Below are 16,119 nucleotides of genomic sequence, written 5' to 3' on the forward strand. Positions count from 1 at the left end.
CCCTGCCACCTTCAAAGTACGTGCACAAACACCCCAGATCTCTCTCTTCTTGCACCCCCTTTATAATTGTACCATTTAGCTGGTATTGTCTTTCCTCATTCTTCCTGCCAAAATCTATCATCTCACACTTTATACAGTGGCAAATGAGGGGAGCTGAACCATGTCAGGGAAGAATGCTAATAAGTACTCAATACTGACAGCTGCTTTCTTAACTTTTTGTGGGAAAGAGTTTTCTCACAGTACTTGTGTTCAGAGATTACTTTGGTAGTGTCATCTACTTTGGAGGTTTGAAGGTCTAATCTGCACTTTGCAGGCCTGATCTACCAAGTCAGCATGGGTGCTACTCAAGCTGATTTAGATTGGACAAAAGATAAGCACTAAGTTGACCAGCAGCAGCAACAGCTTGCTAGTCAGAAGAGAGGGGAAGCTGCAGAAAGGTGCAGCTCACAGGAAGTCATACCTGGCACACAGGGTCCACAACATGTCTGACCAGTGTCTCAGGACGTTCAGGGTTTCATGCCAGGTGGAAGACATTTGCAACCTGCTGGAAAAAGATCTGCTGCCAGTTGAACATGGCAGCCATGCTTTACCAGTGGCTGTCAAATTTCCTCAATGTTTTTGCTTCTGGATCCTTCAGGGGCTCTGCCAGAGACATTTTAAAGATCTCACATTCAGCAGCACACAAATATATAAAACAAGTGACTGATGGCTTGTTTGCCAGCTCCAGCAATTAAGTGAACTTTGCCTGCAATAACACCAGTCAGAATAAGTGGCGACTCAGATTTGCAGCTCTGGCTGGCTTCACATAGGAACAGGGCATCATCGACTGCACACGTCACAACTAAGGTACCCATAGATCACCCAAAAGTATTTTTTAATTGCAAGGGCTTCCACTCCATCAATGTGCAGCTGGTATGAAACCACAAGAAGATCATTTTGTATATATGCGCAAAATACCCGGGCAGCTGCTGTGATGCTTTTGCCCTGCAGCAGTCCAGTCTCCCAGACATCATCACACTTTGCTGCTTAGAGACAAGGAATAAGCACATAAAATGTGGTTGATGACACCTCTCAGAAACAAGGAACGAAGCCCAGGAGCTCTGCAATGAATGCCATCTCACCACCAAATGAGTCATCGAACCAGGCATCTGCATGCTGAAGATACACTTCAGGCGCCTGGATAGATCTGGAGGCGCACTTCAGCCAGGGTCTCCAGGATGATCATAATGAGCCGTGCAATGCACAACATTGCTTAGCAAAAAAGTTTGGACCTGCAAGAGAACCAAAGAGCAGAGCACAGAGCCTCTGCAGAAGATCCGGAGAAGAAAGAGGAGGAAGAAGACCAGGAGGCGAAAGGTGATGAGGGCAATGCACCACCAGTGGTGCACATTGCTGCCTGGGATGCCTGTTTATTATCAGGTTCACTTCGGTTCTAAGAGTGCACCAATCTAACCATCTCATGCAATTCTTGTCACCAAATTACAGGAAGGATGTGATCGCATTGGAGATGGTACTTTTGCACACACACCCCAACACCCCTCTGGATACTACTAACACAGGAGGCCTAAGTGGAGATTTAATTGAGGTGAATAAAATTATGAGGGGCCACATGGTCTATTCTTGGTTGCTGGTTGGTAAGTGACTTTTTCAGTTGTTTCATGATGAATGGGAAGACCTGAATTGATGGCCACCAATGAGGATCTGTGAAAGGAATGCTTGGTTATTTGGAGAACTGTTTTGTTTTACATAGAAACATAGAAAGTTATGGCACAGAAGGAGGCCATTCAGCCCAGCATGAAAAAGAGCTATCCAGCTTAATCCCATTTTCGAACTCTTAGGCCAGAGCCCTGTAGGTTGTGGCACTTCAAGTGCATATCAAAGTGTTTTTTCAATGCGATGTGGGTTATTGCCTCTACCATCCTTTCAGGCATTGAGTTCTAGACCCCCAACATCCTCTGGATGAAAAAGATTTCTCCGCAATTCCCCTGTAATGCTTCTGCCAATTACTTCAAATCTATGTCCCTGGTTATTGACCTCTCTGCTAAGGGAAATAGGTCTTCCTATTCATTTTATCTCGGCTCCTCATAATTTTATACTTCTCAATTAAATATCCCCTCAGCCTCCTCTGTTCCAAAGAAAACAACCCCAACCTTTCCAATCTTTCCTCAGAGCTAAAATCCTTAATTTCTAGCAGCATCATTGTCAATCACCTCTGTACCATCTCCAATGCAATCACATCCTTCCTGCAATTTGGTGACAAGAACTGCATGCAGTACTCAAGCTGCGACTTAACTAGTGTTTTCGACAGGTCAAGCAGAACCTCCTTGCTTTTATATTCGATGCCTTGGCTAATAAAGGCAAGTATCCCATAGAGAAAATGACTTTATAATAATCAGTATATATTAAACACCTTAATAATGACAGGAAGGGCAATGAGGTTGCCAGGGGATGTCGTAGCAGGTAGTGAGCAAATAGGACCCGCAAGAGAAAGGGTTAAAAGATTTTTGAAGGAGTTGTGCAGACAACTGCACAAGGTGAGGCAGGAGGTTCTATAGAAACATGAAAGAGGAACAGACAAAGGTGCCTGTTGTGGGAGACAAAGTAATGGTAAAGGGAAGGGCCGATGGAAACATTGGTCCCAACTGAAGGTATATAAAGACAACAGCAAATGATAGACTCCGAAATAAACACCACCTGGTACGCAAAGAGATACCGGGAATGGAAGAATACACTTGAGAATGGACTACTCGGGGGGCTGGGAATAATGGTAGTATTGATAGGCATTTGGATTATTATTAGATGGGCTACTAACTGGGCAAGGATTGTGGGGAACGAAGCCCGAGCGTGACGGGACCATATAGATAATTTCGAAAGAGTAGAGATGATAAGAATATAAATTAACTCCTGGATTCCCCAGGACATGTTCGGTCCCCACAGGTAGACATGTATCCCTCATCAGGGGATACTCATAACATGGACAAGTACTAACACCTGGTGACCACCAGGGCAGTGTGTTTAAATTACAGATATAACCACTCGTGGAGAATGGGAAGGATCCAGACTGCAGTGGCTGTGGGGCCTGATGCTAATACCCGGAGAGAAAGAACAAAGACCCAGTAATGGATGCACAACGGATTAATGAAAGGAGTATTAATATGGACTATATGAACTATGGGGCATTGCACAACATGTTGGATGGGAAGTGTATAATGGCGAGTAAACCTACTTGAATGCATGGCTTATGGTGAATCTGGGCAAAGATGCAGTATGTGTATGGTGCTCCGCAGATGACCGTGCTAACTGCGTGACCAGACAGAAAGGGGAAGGGGTAACTGAGAGCTGTGTCTTTGGAATTGTTTGTGCCCCTCCCATTGGGCAACAGATGATAAGGAAAGTTGAAAGGAACATGTATGTGTGTGGGTACATCGAGCCCAGGGGAAGCGTTGTATGATAATGTAAAACATGAAATTGTGCCTGTGTTGATCAATGTCTCAGGTATCCGGATGCCAGAGTATTGTTCAGAACAGGCTAAGAATATGTATAGTATGTTAGCCACTGTAATAGTGTGACAAGCTGCTGACGCCACAGGGGCCACAAGGATAAGGGGGCGTAACCCATTTCACAGATACAAGAGGAAAAAAAATATTAAATGATGAATCAATACTGGGACTTTTTTAATCAATTCTTTACATACACAAGCGGTAAACGAGAATGTGGAACAACTCTGGAGGGTTATAAGGGAGCTCATAATTCAAGCTGAGGGGGCCCTATCAAACAGGTCTGGGGCAGAGAACAATGGAAATACAATTAGATGGAATAGAGGCTGGAGGCCCATGCCAAGACTGTGCCACATTTATGGGCTGTGGTGGTGGAACAAATGAGACACAACCTCGATCAGCTCCTAAGGGGGGAGGTACCAGATTGGATCGACAGGGCAATACCTCCCTCCGATATTATCTGACAGAGATTTTGCAAGGTCGGGGTACCAGGAAAATGGAAAGTACTGCGTTTCCACCATCGAAACATCATACTGCTATGGAAGTTGACGCCGTCCCATACCATACCCAGACTTCTGTTTTACCCCTCAACAACCAGTCACTATAGGACTAGCCTGGATAGTTTATATCCAATAGCGGGGACTGGAAACCGTTAATGCAACTGATCAGCTCCACGATCACCTCCAGCATTATAAACAGTCAGAGCAAGCCCCAATCCCACACATAGATGAGAAATTGAGTGGATTACGGGACAAAGTAGGTCACTCAGTGAAGCTTTACCATCAGTTAAAAAGAAAGTTAAAGGTTCTCAAGGAAAATAATGAACAGGAACTTCAAAATACAAGCAGGCGGGGAAGAGTTTGGTATTGGGGGATGAATGTCAATATTCACCCTTGGATCAGGATAATATCACACGTGTTGGTGGGAGTGCAATTGGTACTGGCTCCCGTCGGGGGAATATTGGCTTGTAGATCATGCGGACAATATACTAAGGGAAAGAAAGCAAAGGCTTTGGTAAAGGAACAACACAGGAGGTTAACCTCAAAGGGACACGATAATTTGGGTCATATTGATTTGATTTAAGTGACCGGGATTCCTGAAATCACGTGACTGGCCAGCACGTAGAGGCAGGAAATACCGGACAGGGTTAAAACGGGGATAATAAAGTAGGTATGTCGGTTAATAGGACTAGGGGTGGTCCTTTACCGAAAGGGGGGATTGTAGAGGGAAAATATTGTGGCCGATGCAGCTAAATAAATACACATATATATATAAGATGAAAGTGTAGCCACATATTGTTACAAAATGGAGTATTTACTCAAGGACAAGTTAGTTAGCTTGCAGCCTTGAGCATGGTACTGTTTAGCACAGGCAATTAGCCTGACCAAGGAGGGCCCCCCATATCAGTCCATAAGGCAGCTGCTCTGTCTAATTGCGGACTACACAAAGTAACTAGGAATGCAGGCCTGATAGAGGTAGAAGGATTCATTGTGAAGACTCAAGGATAGTTGATAAGGGGGGTTTGGTAAACAAGCTGAGATGGTCAGGGGCGTACCATGAGCTATCCCCACAACCACATGATGCATAATTAATAATTTTATTGGTAATGAATGTAATATATGTAATCAATAACCGTTATGATTGGATTACGTCCAGCCGGGATGGGCTGAGTAACTGTATATCTGTTGTGGATTTTCCTTCGTTCGGTGGAGAGGCATCTGGACAGCCCAGTGACCTGCTCCCCGCTGGCGTAACTCAATAAACTGTTTGACATTGGAGCAGACCTGAGTGTCGAGTGATTCTTCTAGATTCATTCCCGCTAACAATTCCCATGGGTTTTTACTTTCGTGACCAGTCTGCTATGTGGGACCTTGGCAAAAGCCTTGTTAAGATCCATATAGGCTACATCAAATGTGCTACTCATCAAACCTCCTTATTACCTCCTCAAAAAATTCAATCATGTTCATTAGACATAACCTTCCCTTAACAAATCCATGTTGACTGTCCTTGATTAATTCCTGCCTTTCTAAATGCTAATTTATATGATCCCTCAGAATTTTTTCCAATAATTTTTCCACCACTGAGGTTAGGCTGACTTTTCTGTAATTACTCATTCTATCCCTTCCTCCCCTTTCAAATAGCAGTAAAATATTAGCAATCCTTACTTAGTTAGCCTCTTGCTCTTTATGTATTTATAAAACAACTTTCGTTATTCCTTGATTTTACCTGTCACGATTTTTTCATGCCCTGTCTTCACTTTCCTAATTTCCATTGTAATTTCACCCCGACACTGTCTATATTTCTCTCGGCTTTCTGCTGTATTGAGGTCTCAGAATCTGACAGAAGCTTCCCTTTTTTTTGCTTTATCCTACCCTGTATATTCTTTGACAACTAGGGTGGTCTAGATTTGGGAGTCCCACTCTTGGTGGGAATGTATTTGTTCTGAACCCTTTCTATCTCTTCCTTGAATGCCTCCCACTGCTCTGACGCTGATTTACCTTCAAGTAGCTATTTCCAGTCCACTTCTGGCAAATCACATCACAGCTTGGTAAAATTGGCTTTTCCACAATTTAAAACTTTTACTCTTGGTCTATCTTTGTCCTTTTTCATAACTACATTAAATCTAACTGAATTATGGGGTAGAATTTTTGATCTCTGGAGGAGGTGGGACCAAAGGCGGGTAAGGATGTAAAATCGGATCCCAGAGCAGTGTGCCGGTTTTTCAACGAGGTCCAGCCTCCCAGCGATTTTTGAAGAGGGGTCAAGACCTGTACACCAGAAAGCTGCACGAATGTAGCAGTTCAGCAAGCTGGCATGTAAATGAGGCACTTAATAGCCTATTAAAGGGCAGAAAGCTACTTTTGATTGCGGACACGGGGACCACAAAGGGTCACGAGCACATCCCCGAGTAGGAGGCAGCATTGTAGGAGGGACCAGTCACCAGGCAAGTCCATTTAATATCACTGCATTAAAGGAGAATGGCTCAGAGAGCTGTTTAGGCAGATGCATTGAGCGGCAGTGAGTATGCAATGGTTGCATAGAATTAGCTCTGTCGGCACTGGAGCACTTGGGAGAGGTGTGACCAGGCAGCCTTGTCATCACTTCTGCAGGCAAGGAAGGTCAAATGTGAAGATGGGGCTGAGCTACTAGAATTTGGGGATGAGCAGCGATGAGGAACAGCTGCTCACACAGCAAGTGCAGGCCCATGGCACTGAGACATGCAGAGGTATTGGACAAGGGGCAGTGAGGGAATGAAGGTGATACCTATATAACATAGGTTATAGCAACATCGAATTAGCTTCCTGAATCTAGCGGAGTATCAGTGTCGCCAAAGATTGCACCTGCAGATGGTGGCAGATGTGTGCACTGGTGGAGGGCCTGTTGTGTTGGCATGGCCTGCCAGTAGCTGTCAACGTGACCATGGCACTGAACTTCTTTGCCTCTGGGTTATTCCAAGAGGCAGCAGCTGACCTCACTTGCAACTCACAGTCGGTTCCCCCTCACAGTATATGGGAGATTACGGATGCTCTGTTTGAGAGGACATTGGATTACAGTGAATTCACCACTAATGGGGCTACACAGGCACAGAGGGCAGGGCAATTTGCCTCCATCGCTGCACTCCCTAAGGTGCAGGGTGTTGTCGATTGTACCCGTGTGCCCATCAAGGTATAGCAGCCAGTGGCATTCATGAACAGAAAGAGATTCCACCCTCTCAACGTTCAACTATTGTGCGACCACCACAAGCATTTCTTCCAGATCTGTGCATAGTATCCTGGCAACTGCCATGACTCCTTCATCCTTAAGCTATCACAGGTGCAGCAGCTGTTCATGCCACCAGAGACAGATTGCGTGGATGGCTGCTAGGGGACAAGGACTATCCATTGAAGAGAATGGTTGCTAACACTTACACACAACCCTTCAACGGAGTCGCAGAGGTGCTACAACTGCTGCCATCTCAGCACAAGACTAGCATTGAGCAGGCCACTCGACTGCTCAAGTTGCAGTTCCAGTGCCATGGCCGATGGCGGGTTGGGAGGGGGTAGTTCTCCAGTACACTCCCTCATGGGTGTCTCGGATTGTTTTGGTTTGCTGCGCTCTTCACAACATGGCCCTCCAGACAGATTTTAATGAAGGAAAAGCGGAGGAACAGCACACTTTCTCTGAGGAGCAGCAGCAGGAGGAGGAGCAGGAGAAGGAGGTGGAGGAGGAGGTGGTGGTAGTGGAGCAGGGTGACCTAGTCTTGCAAGGACCTGCAGAGGTCCAGTTGAGGCCTCAAGGCATTGATCACAGAATGGGCCACACTGATTCAGGCATGTTTCTCCTGAGGATCCCTCATCCTGGAAGGCAAGCAGGTCATGACGTCACCTTTCTATGGGGGAGTATGAGAATCCAACATACAAATGATTCGTGGAGGTTTCACTGATCGCCACATTGCCTGGAAGACACGTCAACAACAGCCATACTATGTCAACTAACACATTCAGTTGCATCTCTCCCCCACCACATAATTCATGCGCCTTTAAGTCATCAATCATTGGAATCACACAAGTCTTGGTGCAATCATTATCATCTTCATTACAATACATTGATTAATTTTAACGATCAAAAGCATAACAAAGGTCACCCAAGTCAACCAAACTGTAAGATTACAGATGCAGAGGTCTCCGATCTCAGCCACTCCAAGGGGAGTTCCCCCTGTGGCTGAGGATAAGGTGGAGGCAGGCTGCTCATGTTTGTGTGGATGAGGTTGAGATGCTTGTGCCGGTTGCCCTCAGTGCCAGTGTGGGCACCACAACATGCTACCCCACCTACGACGTTGCAGGAGCAGCTGCTGCCATTTGGTCTCCCTGCATTGATGGTGCCTCAGTCAGAGTGACCAAGGGGGCATCAAATCACAGAATCGTTACAGTGCACATGGAGGCCATTCGGCCCATCGTGTCCACACTGGCTCTCCGAAAGAGCAGTTCCCTCAGTTCCATTCTCCTGCCTTCTCCCATTAATCCTGACATTTTTCCTTTTCATATAACTGTCTAATTTCCTTTTGAATGCTTCAGTTGAACCTGCCTCCATCACATTCTCAGGCAGCGCATTCCAGACCTTAACCACTCGCTGCCTTAAAAAGTTTTTCCTCATGTCACTTTTGCTTCTCTTACTAAATACTTTAAATCTGTGCCTTCTCGTTCTCGATCCTTTCATGAGTGGGAACAGTTTCTCTCCATCTACCCTGTCCAGACCCCTCATGATTTTGAATACCTCTATCAAATCACCTCTCAGTCTTCTCTTCTCCAAGGAAAACAGTCCTAACTTCTCCAATCTATCTTCATAACTTAAATTTCTCATCCCTGGAACCATTCTCGTGAATCTTTTCTGTACTCTCTCCAATGCCCTCACGTCTTTCCTAAAGTGCAGCACCCAGAACTGGACGCAATACTCCAGCTAAGGCCGAACTAGTGTCTTATACAAGTTCAACAAAACTTCCTTGCTCTTGTACTCTATGCCCCTATTAATAAAGCCCAGGACACCGAATGCTTTATTGACCGCTCTCTCAAGCTGTCCTGCCACTTTCAATGACTTATGCACATATACACCCAGGTCTCTCTGCTCCTGCACCCCCTTTAGAATTGTACCCTTTATTTTATATTGTCTCTCCATGTTCTTCCTTCCAAAATGAATCTCTTCACATTTCTCTGCATTGAATTTCATCTGCCACCTGTCTGCCCCTTCCACCAACTTGTCTATGTCCTTTTGAAGTTCTACACTATCCTCCTCACAGTTCACAATGCTTCCAAGTTTTATATCATCTGCAAACTTTGAAATTTTGCCCTGTACACCAAGGTCTAGGTCATTAATATTTATCAGGAAAAGCCAGGGTCCCAACACTGATCCCTGGGGTACTCCATTACAAACCTTCCTCCAGCCCGAAAAACATCCATTAACCAAACTCTTCGTTTCCTGCCACTCAGCCAATTTCATATCCATGTTGCTACCGTCCCTTTTATTCCATGAGCTACAAGTTTGCTCACAAGTCTGTTGTGTGGCAATGTATCAAATGCCTTTTGAAAGTCCATGTGCACCACATCAACAGTATTGCCCTCATCTACTTTCTCTGTTACCTCCTCAAAAAGCTCCAGCAAGTTAGTTAAACATGATTTTCCCTTAAGAAATCCATGCTGGCTTTCCTTAATTAACTTGAAATTGTCCATGTGACTATTGATTTTGTCCCGAATTATTTTTTCGAGTTGTTTCCCACCACCGAAGTTAAACTGACTGACCTGTAATTGCTGGGCTTATGTTTACACCCTTTTTTGAACAAGGGTGTGATGTTTGCAATTCTCCAGTCCTCTAGCACCACTCACGAGTCTAAGGAAGAGTGAAAAATTATGGCCAGTGCCTCTGCGATTTTCATCTTCACTTCCTTGGATGCATCACATCTGGCCCTGGTGTTTTATCCAAGGATGAAGATGCCCCTTGAGGGGTGGCCCCCTTACACTCATTGCTACCTGCCTCAGCCCTTTCATGGGCTGATGAATGTCAGAGTGGACGACCAGCTGGGGCGCACCTGGCATCCACTCCATACATTGCTACATCATCAGTGCCACTGGCAGCCAATGCTATATAAAGTGACATTCATTGTCTGGTGGTCATTTCAGTGCTCCTTATGCCACATATGGCTCTCCAAGAGGTTAGCCACTCTCTCGGTAGATGAGCCCACACACTCATATGCCTGAGACATGGTGGAGCACATGATGGATCAACTCCTTCAATTTCTGCCCATGACTCTGCAGTCTCAGGAAACTCCGACATTTGGACACACATCTCTCGCTGCTCTAGGAAGACACGCCTTGTGTGTGACACCCGAAACTCTGCATCTTCATCCATCTGAGCATGATTGTGTCTGTCCTCCATCCTCCAAGAGGAACAGCCCACAGCTGCCTCTGCCACCCTCACCTCCTCCGTGATGTGTTGTTCATCCTGTGCCACCCATTCTACGATGCTTTGAGGACCCACTGAGGTGAGTGTGTCTGTACTGGTAGAGCATGCACTTGACTTGGTGTGATGGTGCTCCTCTGCAGACGATGCTGACACTGTCGCTCTTAACTGCATTGCCTCCCCCCTCACATCTGGCCCTGTGGGAGATGTAAGAAAGTTGTTGTGCTAAATTGCCTCTGTCGTTATATACTTCTGCGGAGATGAAGCAGGCCCTTAGAGATACTGCTTTGGCGTGAAGGAAATCGGGAAGGAGAGAGCTCTATCCCTGTCACCTGGAAATGTTCAGATCATTTCACCCTGTCTTGGACAGACTCCCCTCTTGCCATCACCCACTTCCTCATGCGCTACTGCCCTAGCTAGGTCGCCTCCTCCATTGTTGTCAGAATGGCCAAATTTGGCACTCCATCACCTGACTGAGGTCTTTCTCTGGCATTACACGCTCTCTTCTTCTGCAAAGTCAAGAGGATGGGAGTTAAGACCAATGTGCACTCCTGCACTACATTCAGCTGCACCAACACATGATGTCACTGGCCACAGTATTGCCTCCTGCATTTCTCATAGAGATGTGGGCTTTGCCCACAACTCAGTGATGCTCCTGAGCATACATGTATTGACTGTTCAGGAGGACTGTACGCTCTCAGGCTGCTCAACTTGTGTGTGCACTTGTGACCAAAGACCTGGAGGACCGTCATTTGGGTGCACTCACCTTGCCAGTCTGCAGAAGGTCATTAAAGTGTTTGCGACACTGAATCCAGGTCCTCCTCCCTCTGTTAAGTCCACTCACTTCCTCTGCCACCTCCAGCCAAGACTGTTTAGTCTGGCTGGCTAACCATCTCCTGCCGCTCATAAGTAATAGAATGTTGTGTTGTGCTGACACACCTCCAAGAGAGCCTCAAGAGAGGCATTGCAAAAGCAGGGGACCACCCAGGCCTGGGTGTTTGTCCTTCTGTAGGCCCGCTGCTCCTCTCCTTCTGCGATTTCCCCCTAAACTAGCAACCACAATAATGGATGCCAGCTCCTTGTTAAGTTGCATCCGCCTCGCTGCAGTCCCTCCTACTTCCCACCTCAGCCACCCTTAATTGGCTGGTCAGCTCACCCCCTAGCCACTAATTGAACTGTTTGTTTAAAATAGCATCAGGCACCAACAGGATGCGGGTGTCAGGACAAGGAAATGCAACCGAGGTCCGGGTCCTGACCCGGGAACAAAAATTCTGCCCATTATCACTACTACCAAAATGCTCTCCCACTGATACCCCTTTTCACCTGCCCAGCATCATTCCCTAAAAAAGTCCAAAACTGCCTCCTCTTGCTGAGCTTGCTGTGTACCGGCTGAAAAAGTTCTCCTGAATGCATTTTAGGGATTCTGCACCTTCTATACGTTTTACACTGATTTTTATCCCTGTTATTATTAGGGTAGTTGTAACCCCCTACTATTACTGCCCTATTGTTTATGCACTTCTCAGCAATTTACATATTTGCAAATCTGCTCCTCTATCTCCTTTCCACTATTTGGTGGAAATACATCATGTCATGTAATAGCTACTTTATTGTTTTTTAACTTCAACCAAATAGATTCTGGCTTTGACCCCTCAAGGACATTCTCTCTTTCAAACAATGTAATATTTTCCTTAATCAAGACTGCTATTCCTCTCTTCCTTTCCTTTACTATCATTGCTGAATATCTTATAATCAGGAATATTAAGCATCCAATCCTCCTCTTTTTTGAGCCAGGTCTCAGTTATCACCACTGCATCATATTCCCACGTAGGTTTTTGCAGCTTACCAACATTATTAACCATACAGTGCATTTACATACAAATCTAACTTAGACCACTTTGTATTTGGTATGATCTCAGCTAATTCTGTATTATTTCTAAATATAGTTGTCTCTCCCAGTCCTATGTGCTCCGCGTTTCTACGTTTTAATACTATATCTAGCTCCACAACCCCCTCCTGGTTTAGTTTAAAGCCTTCCCCACAGCTCTAGTTAACCTGCCCATGAGGATATTGGTCCCAGCTCTGTTCAGGTGCAACCAGTCCATGTTGAGCAGGTCCCCCCACCTCAGGAATCTGAAGCCCCTTCTCCTGCATCATGTCTCTATCCACGCATCAAGCCACCATATCGTTCTATTCCTACTGTCACTAGCGCATGGCACTGGGAGTAATCCAGAGATTATTAAATTTGAGGATCTGCTTTTTAAACTTCTTTCTTAGCTCATTAAGCTCTAACTGCAGGACCTCAACTCACTTCTTGCCTATGTTGTTTATTCTGACATGGACCATGACTTCTGGCTCTTCCCCCTTCCCCCACAAAATGTTCTGCACTCTCTCAGTAATATCCCTTACCCTAGCACCAGGGAGGCAACATACCATACAAATCTCACAACAATGATAGAAGAACTGCCTTCAGCAAAACCTTACAACTGTAATACAGCAACAAAACACAATGCACAATAAAAACAGCAAACGCCAGAACACACAGCAGATCGGTTTGCTGTTTCCATTGAAATGTTTTTTTTCCCTGTATACATACAGAGCTCTTTGATAGTTCCAAAAATTTCTATTTTCATTTAGTTTTCTTAAAAAAAAATGTATAATGCACAGCACTGCCTGATAAGGAATCTCTCACAGTCTTAACATATCACTAATCCCACAGGGAGAAACTTTACTTTCTTCAGCAACTCATTTTATTCATAATTGATGTAATATGTTTGGCTACTGCACAGTTTATTCTTTGAATGTCGGAAAATACAGTTACACCACTTACCAGTAAAAATTGATTTTGTCGTCCACAACAAAATAAAAAGAGGCAAAATGAAATAGAACATCAAAATGCAAATAGTGCGCAATTCCTTCTCTGAAATTAATTATTCCGAAACAAAATACCACACCTCAGAAACATCATCTGGTATTTTCAGATATCTTTAAACATTCAAAGGGCTATCAAATGGCCATGCTCCTTAAGTCAGAGAAATATATATGGAAACAAATGTAAATTTAACTCGAGAGATCATATAACTTGTATTGTTTATCTATTGTTTGTAGCAGCAAGGTGCAGGAAAGTGTGCAATTGGCCTGAAACTAATGAATATGTTATCTGATCAACTGTGTTTCATCAGGACCAGATATATGGGTGGCAATTTTCAGTTATATATATGCAGATAGTGTTCAGAGTGATCACATTGCCCGTCCGCTAGCACTAACGAGAGGTTCAAGCCATTTTCATGGTCATGCCTCATTTGAATATGATTAGGAAACTGCCAGCACTCAACAAGTGATGACATACAGGCTACTGATTAGGGTAGGGGAGGAAGGAGGGACTGGAAATCCAGCAGTTCTATGAAACCAAGCAGGCAGTATTCATTTAAAGGGGACAAAAGGCATTTTGGTGCGGGGAATAGAGGAAGGTTGCATGGAAGCTTTTTGTGAGGCCTTGAGAAGCATGAGCCCCCGAAAAAATAATTTTGAAAACTTTAACTGTCATGTTTCTGGAGCTGATTACATTCAGTACCAATGGGAAGAGCACACACGGCCATTTGTATCCAAGAATTGCATTTGGGGTCCTACAACTGTCACAGCACCCCAACTTGCTTATTGTAATAAGGATCCAGTCAGTTTTGGGCAGGGACACTGGCCATCCATTTTGAGGCCTGCTCACAGATTGAGCCAGGCGTGCCAGGTGGTAGAGACAGTAGGTAGACGAAAATTAACCTCTGTTAGATCTTCAACAGTAAGATTCATAAGTATATCAGTGAATTCAATAACAGTAAATCATTTGGTACAGAAAGTGTTTGCAATATCCCATGTTAAAAATTACAAAATTTATTTCAACAGAGACGCAAATTAAACTTGTTTTAAAATCTAAAGCACTAATACAGCTCTGTGTACTCCAAATTATTCTACCTCCACGGCATATAGGACAAAAAACTCTCATCACCCATAATTTATAAATGGCAAAAACTCACAAAACATTGCATATTTTACTTAATTTATCAAACCTGCAATGACACATTTGAAAAGTGCCTTGCGTTACAATTTTCAGTAGCTCATACCCTAACCTCCCCGATGTTTTATTTATAGTGTCAAAAATTAATGGTTGAATTCACAATTACAAACTTCAAAACTATGTGCAAAATTTAGCTAAGAATTAGATTTGAGAACATGGTTCTCAAACTAAAATTACTATTCCTGATTATAATTAATGGTAGTCAGTTAAATATGACTATGCACCTCAGATAATAGTATGATTACAGCCTGTAAGCTCTCAATACTTTACCTTCCAAGGTATATATACTTTAATACGGACTTATTTTAAAGAGCAAGTGATATTAAAATTCTGATATCAGTTTCCTGACAGTCATGGCGAGCTCCAGTATCTGCGAGGCTAACGGTGGAGCGGTACAATTTGTTCAGCAATTTAGGTGATTCGCAACTCAAGTTGTATCTCTTCCTTGCCCTTTTGTTTTTTTTTCTCACTCATTAACCATGTTAACTTTTCAGCAAATTCTGAGTCCATATCTTTCCAATGCTAGAGAAGACATCTGTAATACTGCTACAGACAACATATTAACAATACGAAATGCACTAATTAGGCTTACTTACATAACAAATTGGGTTATTAGGAAGTAATGTATCACATAATCAACTTGCTTGAAGCCCATGGGCTAAAAGGAGTAGGAAAAGCATGGATACAAAATTGGCTAAGGGATAGAAACCAGAGAGTTGTGGTGAATGGCTGTTTATCAGACTGGAGGGAACTATATTCACCAACGTTCAGTACGAGAACCACTGCTATTTTTGATGTACATAAATGACTTGGACTTGGGGGTACAGGGCATAATTTCAAAATCTGCAAATGACACGAAACTTGGAAGTGTAGTAAACAGTGAGGATGTTAGTAATAGACTCTATGTGCACATAGACAGGCTGGTGGAATAGGCAGACACATGGCAGAAGAAATTCAACGCAGAAAAGTGTGAAAGGACATATTTTGGTAGGAAGAATAAGCTAAATGGTACAATTTTAAAGGAAGTACAAGAACAGAGAGACCTGGGGGTGTTGTATGCAAATCTTTGAAGGTGGAAGAGCAGCTAAACAAAGCAGTTAATAAAGCATATAGGATCCTTACCTTTATAAATAGAAACATAGGGCTAAAACTTCAAAAAGGCCCATTTACGGATGCGGGAACAGTAACGCACAATTACCCCGTGCCCCATTTTAAATGATGCAGGTAGCAGACAAACTTCATGCTGCTTTCTCATCTCCTTGATTGTGATGTGCAACATGGTGTTAAATGCATTGTTGAGTGACTGCATGTTCATCAGGGGGCTCAGGTTCATGCGAGGCTAGCACCAATTAAAGTTAGCCTACATTTCTTAAGACCAGCCTGCACCTCTTAAATGGGAGGTGCATTCTGGCTGCAGAAGTTGGACAAAATTGGAGCAACAGAGCAGCAGGCCAGAAAAAGGGCTCCCTAGGTTCTCAGACTCAGTGCTGGAGGCCTTAGAACAGAAGGTGGAAAGGAGAAGAGGGGTCATCTTTCCATAAAGGCCAGGCAGCCCTCCAGACATACATTGTGAAGGTAGTAGGAACAGATAGCGATGGAAGTTCATGCCAGGGGTCTGACCGCGAG

General features: G+C 44.2%; 1 protein-coding gene across 1 annotated transcript in view; it reads right to left on the bottom strand.

The window, feature by feature from the left end:
* The window catches only part of tcerg1l (transcription elongation regulator 1 like), a 744,495-nt gene that overhangs the window by 606,414 nt on the left and 121,962 nt on the right, over positions 1-16,119 (bottom strand). The gene's annotated exons all lie outside the window — the stretch shown is intronic.

This window comes from Heterodontus francisci, chromosome 20, assembly GCF_036365525.1.
Source record: "Heterodontus francisci isolate sHetFra1 chromosome 20, sHetFra1.hap1, whole genome shotgun sequence".
Taxonomy (NCBI): Eukaryota; Metazoa; Chordata; class Chondrichthyes; order Heterodontiformes; family Heterodontidae; genus Heterodontus; species Heterodontus francisci.